Here is a 6,653-nt window from a genome sequence, read left to right as displayed (position 1 = left end):
AGATCCAAACCCGATCCAGGCTCCGTAGAGCAGATCTACCACCCCGCTAAGATGAGTACCAGTTAACCATGAAGGCTCTCTTGTTGAAGAGCAAATAGTTTTAATTTTAATTATAAGATTTAAATACTTATTGTAAGGTCGATGAAAGACAGATTCAATAAATAAATAAAACGTTAAAAAAATCTATCTGTAGTAAAATTCTAAAAAGTCATTCTAAAATATTTAGAAATTATTTAACAAAATTTTGAAATTGGATTTTTGAAAATGGGTTAAAAATTTACGTTTTTGGCAGAATTTCAGAATAGGTAAACAAAAAATCTCTAAAATTAATCTTTGAAAGTATGAATCTTTGGAAGGTGAAATTTTTTCTGTACTTTTCTTTATATGTGCCCAGGAACACGTAATGGTCGAGGCAATTTTTAGTAACTCTAAAATTTGTCAACCAATTTTTTTGTTGAAAAACTGAAAATAATTTCGACTTCCTCCATATAAACATTTCCAAATTTCAGAGCCAACACATTTAACATTTTCCGATTTGACTCAAAATATCTACTTTGTAGTTTTATAATAATTCGATCCGGACTCTTTAAAATTACTAAAATGGAAAAAACACTTAAAATACAAATATAAAAAAAATGTTTCAAAAAAATACGGCTAATTAAAGTTACACATTATGTCTATGTTTTATATCTTTAAAAAATTGTGAATAAAATTGCAACTTTTTCGAAATTAGAATGTAAATCCTTAAAAAAATCTCGCAGCTATGCAGACAATATTCTGAAAGCCTGTCATCTCATCTAACGACACCTTAAATACCAACATATAAATATATTTATCGTTCTATCGCTGCGACTGTACAATAGTGAATTAAAGTAGACCAAAGTACAATGAGTTTTTGAATCGACAATCGAATATGATACAATATAAAAAATAGCGCAAAACTTAAAATTACTTAATAAGAGTATACATTAAAATGAATACAAGTTTTACATGTAGGTAGATATACATACATATGTATATAATTCGACACAATTGTGCTGTACAGACAATAATGTTGCAATTATTTAAATCGTCCAAATACAATAGAGTGTAAATATGTATTGTGTATAGATAATGTGTAGTGTAACAAAAAAAATATGTTTTTGTCGAGTATTTATATGTCAAATTTCATGATTGTATTTTGATTAAATGTAATTCAACAGACACATTATACATTTTTGTTAACAAAACACGTTTTAGCCACCGTTCATTGGAAAATACACTCAGACAATTTATACAATTCACTCACTTCACATCACTTTTGTACAAATAAAAAAACACAAAAACTAAATGATTCACATGTACAATAGTCCGCATTAGTCATCTGGAAAGAAATTTATTTCATACTAGAACTAGTAGTTGTACGAATTTTAAATAATAAATTTATTAAAAACCAGACTTATGTAAATTGTTTGTTCGTAAAATAATAATTACACTGTACAACAGCATTTTTGGAACAGAATAGCGACCCTATAATTCTGAAAGGGCATGTTGAGTAGATCATTTTTGTAGAATAAACTTATAGTCCAGCTGGTCTGAATTTTTTTTACAGTGGGTCAAAGTTTTAATTTTTTGATCGGAGGTAGCATTAAACTAACTGAAAAAATGTTGTAAGTTAATGTCTAAGATAATTCTTATTGTCAGAGTTATATTGTGGAATTTTATGGGGATCATTTTTGTGGAAGATCTTAAATCTTATCTTTTCTCTTTAGGGGTCGATTTGACCCTTTTTCGAGAAAATCAAAAAAAGTCCTTTCAAAAAGGACATTTATGGAATAAAATATTCTACGAAATTTTTTTTTGGTTTTTAGTAGGCCCTACTGAGGTTCGAAATTTTTTTTTAAATATCAATTATATTTTTGATAAAATTTCGAATACAATAAAAATAACTTGCTAACAGTTATCTCGTCCCTATAAAATGTTACACGAATCCAAAGTTGCTACATGAAAAAAATGGCCGTATTTTTTTCAAAACACATTTTGCATGGAATGTATACAAAAATCTTAAAATTTTTCAAAAGGGAGCAAGGTTTGTGGAGCTCCTGATGAATAAATATTAGCTTTTTGTATAAGTCGTTGATATTGGTGAAAACTTTAGTACTTGAAGCTTTACAGGTTAGTGAAATAAAACAATTTTATGAAATTTTCGGACGTCATTTACCTTAGAAACTAAAAAATTATAATATAGGGTTTTTTCATGATCAAAAATATAAAATTTGAATTTATGTAAAATTTTAACGGTGCGATAGTAAAATATTACAACAAAATTTGAAAATAATGTAGATCCAAATGTTTTTAAATCAATGACATTATAATTTTTGACACCGTTTATTTTCAAATACCAAAATTCCTAAAGCGAGTAAAATGTGTTCCATTTTTTTAAAATACCCTACTGTGACATTATTTACCGTGCGATAGTAAAATAACTTTGTACGTATTTAAATAAGACATAGGGCTATACAAGCCTGGAGCTTGTTTGAGGATTGGTGCTTTGCCTTTTTTGAAAAAGTGCGAGACCCGAGATGGCGTGTAATTTTGCTAATTAAGTGTAAAACTCTTTATTTAAAACTTTTCCAGCAAAAAGTTTCGTAGAATATTTGTATCATTAAATGTCCTTTTTGAAAGGACTTTTTGGTTTTTTTTTCGAAAAAATCAAATTGACCCATAAAAAGATGAGATAGAGGGTTAAGATCTTCCACAAAAATCCACTCTGACAATAAGAATTCTCTCAGACATTAACTTACAACATATTTTTCAATTAGTCGATTGTTTCGATCAAAAAATTAAAACTTTCAGCCACTGTAAAATAAAATCAGACCACCTGGACTATAAGTGTATTCTACAAAAATATTCTACTCAACATGCCCTTTCAGAATTATAGGGTCGCTATTCTGTTCCAATCAAAAAGTGTCAATTTGTTGAACAGTGTAATTATCATATCATACAATTTTGATTTGCTGTTTTTATATTTTTTTAACAAAAATTCATAAATTTCAATTTTAATTAAGTTTTTTTGAATATCCTTCACAATTTTAACTGGCAATAAAGTGCTTTTCAAATGTTTTTTTTTTAATAATGACCAATACTGTTCAGTTGAATGGAGTAGAGCAATTTATAAAATGTATCCCTTTATGCAATCAGAACCCTATTTGTATGGTACCACTAATATTTATTTTATCGAATGGATAGTGGCGTATCAATCCAGAATATAATTATTATCTTAGGAATTTTTAATTCTACAAATCTTCTCAATAGGTCTCTTGATAACTTGTTTGGAAAGTTTTGGATGTTTTCACCTGATCAAAGAGATGTATCGTTTGAAATGGACCCACCATATTGAATTTAAAATAATACATGGCCCAAAAAGTGTTCTTGAACAAGGCTGTTATAAAACCAGCTTTGGGGAACAGCCTCTTATCTTAATCCAATATTGAAAAGTTGTTAACAAAAACAGTCAATACTTTTTTGGATAGTAAAGGGTGATTTGACTTAAATGCCTTACATTCGGATTGGCAAAATCTATATATCCAAAATAATTCATGATTTCGTTGGCTTCATCATCGCATCTCTTAAATTAAATCTACTTACTGTCCCATATTCCCTTAGGTCAAATCTATAAAATATTTTTTACTTGAGCAACAGGTAGTAACTGAAATTGTAACTGTCATAAACCCATTTAAATTATACGAACACAACACCCATTTGTGTACAGGTCATTATTATTGTATAAAACTAAGCGCCTGTCATAAAAAACAAACTAAACTCAAATGCATTGCTACAAATTGTAAGCGAGGGCTCATAAATCATAATGACTGGTGAAAAAAAAAATGTTAAACAAATAATCAATGAAACAAAAACCGACCTACAAACAACCAAAATAATTAAAACTAGAATAACAAAATTTTTTCAAATTCAAACCCTTTTTTATGGCATCCACACAATTTCTACACTTTCACCGTTTGCTTGGCCCTAATAATAAATAACAATCCCTCATCGACTTAAATTCCTAGACTCATTTGCGAACTGACGAACCAAACTAGTGAACTGAGATGAAAGTACAAACCATAAATGACATGTTTTGTAGCAACACAAATGAATACCAGTCTATTTAGCACCATTTAGGACAAAAAGGGTTAAACATAAGTTTTCTTTTATTACATGAAGAATGAAAATTACGAACATCTAGACGAATTTCATGTTATTGTCTTTCATAAATTTCAACTGAAAATAAAAGTAAGAGTGACAATTGTTGTCGCCGCCTAATGTATTTCAAATGACTGTGTCGTAATATACAGCATTAGTGGGTTTACTTGCCATTGAATGAATGGCAAGAGCTGCAAATGAATATTTGTTTTTATGAAAATATTACGAATTCATTGAAGGTGTCTAAAACTATCAAATAATTCGGCAAAAATATTTTAAATCCAAAATGTTTACATTATGACAATTACGATCATGAGCTTTTTTGCCAATTCATGTAAAAATCTAAAAAATCTGTTGAATTGATTGATGAATAATTATGGTCAGCCTACAAGAGTTTTTTTTTAATATTTAGATGTAATGACAAAAGAAAAGAAATTTGCTAATATTTAAAAGATTGTACAGTGTATTATTTAGATTGGAAGTAAACAAATGAAATTATAATGATTTCTATTGAAGTGGGCAATTTATTACGGAAAGTAATTAGGAAAAAAATTAAACAATTAACCTACAAAAAATTTACAGGAGAGACAAGAAAACTTAATAAAATTTAAAGTGCTGTGGTTACAAGTATGATTTTCTTCGTTGTACCAATATCCATTAAAAACTCAATTTTTAATTTTTGGTTGTTACGCTCTTTTGTATTTCAGGTGACGATATGTATGTATTATGAATCAATTTGTAAGTATATACAAACAAGCTGACCTAATTATATAATAATTACTGCTATTTGTTTTTCGACACGAGTTTGAACAAATTATAGTCCAAAAAAATAGGATTTTATTACTAGATACTGGGTTATTATTTGAATAAAAATTATTCGAATGAATTATTCGTTGAAAAAATGTATTTTTTATTTGAATGAATAACATTTGTCAGCATAGAAAAAAAATATTCGATCAATAACACTCTGCTACAAAATTACACTTTAACGACCTAATGGAGGTTGTAGGCCTAGGTAAGGACATACTAAAACAGTTTTCAAAGATTCTGAAACACCTCAAAATTTTAAGATATTTTGAAAAAACGGTTTTAGGGTTGGTCGTAGTACTTTAGTATATCTAACTCACACATTTTTACACCGATTTCAAAATTTTAAACAATTAAAGTTAGGTAAAGAATTAAGCTTTCATAAACTGTATGCATAAAATCTATTTTCCTAGAAATTGTTTAAGTTTTTATAAATAGTTTCGCTTTTTTTTTTACTTTTTTCGTAATTTTTCAAATTCAACAATAGTTATTTTATTTTTTTTCTATGAATACCTATTTTTCTTTGCAAAGTTTTATAAAGACAATTTTATATAGACAAATATGAGACATTACTTATTAAAATCGGTTTATACTTGCAAAAGTTATTAAACTTTTTCGAAAAAAGATCCACAAAATTTACCTTGTAAATTAAAAATTGTACAAATATTTTTATACCATACACCACCATAGTGGGGAGAGTATTATGCGTTTGTGCAGATGTTTGTAACGTCCAAAAATATTAGCCTAACACCCACCTTAAAGTATACCGATCGACTTAGAATCACTTTCTGGGTCGATTAAACGATGTATGTCCGTCCGTCTAGTTGGCTGGCTGTCCATGTAAATTTGGTACATATTACTTTTTCGGCCCAAGGACCAAGCCTATCGGTCCATTATTTCACCTAGCCCCCATACAAATGTCCTTCCGAAATTGGACTTTATCGGTCATAAATGTTTAATTTATAAAAGTATCTCCACAAATTGCGCTCCAAATAAGTTTTATATATACAAAATTCATGACACCAAATTTTGTTACGATCGGTCCATAATTAGTCATAGCTCCCAAATAGACCAGCTTCCGAAAATCACTTTAACGTGCATAAATCGCTTAAAATGTTGGTATACTCACAAAATTCAACATAATAAACTTCCATATAGACATAAATCACACGACCTAATTTCATGGTGATCGGTCCATACTTGGTCATAGCCCCCATATAAGGCCCACTTCCGAAAATCATTCAAAAATATAAATTATTGAAATTTTAAAAGAAAAATGTTTTTGATCTTTTACTTAGTGTAGGGTATTATATGGTCGGGCTTGACCGACCATACTTTCTTACTTGTTTTTTGTATAATTTTTTTTTTGGGGGAAAAAATACTAAAAAAGATGTTAATGAAAAGTTGCATAACTTTTAAAATTTTCATCCGATTTGAATAATTAAAACCATGTTTTGTTTTCTTTATACATTGGTATAAATTTTTATAAGCTTCAATATTAAAATAAGCAATGAAATCAAAAAAGTAGATAAATTTTGTTTTTCTTTTAGATATTCTTAACAAAAACAATACTTATTAATTACAAATGTATCAAAGAATGCACGTCATTTTAAAGCGCATTCAGTTTTCTTTCTAACCCCGTTTAAAAATTTAAAGTCTGACAT

This window comes from Calliphora vicina, chromosome 5 (assembly GCF_958450345.1).
Source record: "Calliphora vicina chromosome 5, idCalVici1.1, whole genome shotgun sequence".
NCBI classification, from domain to species: Eukaryota; Metazoa; Arthropoda; class Insecta; order Diptera; family Calliphoridae; genus Calliphora; species Calliphora vicina.
Note: the sequence above shows the minus strand (reverse complement) of the source record.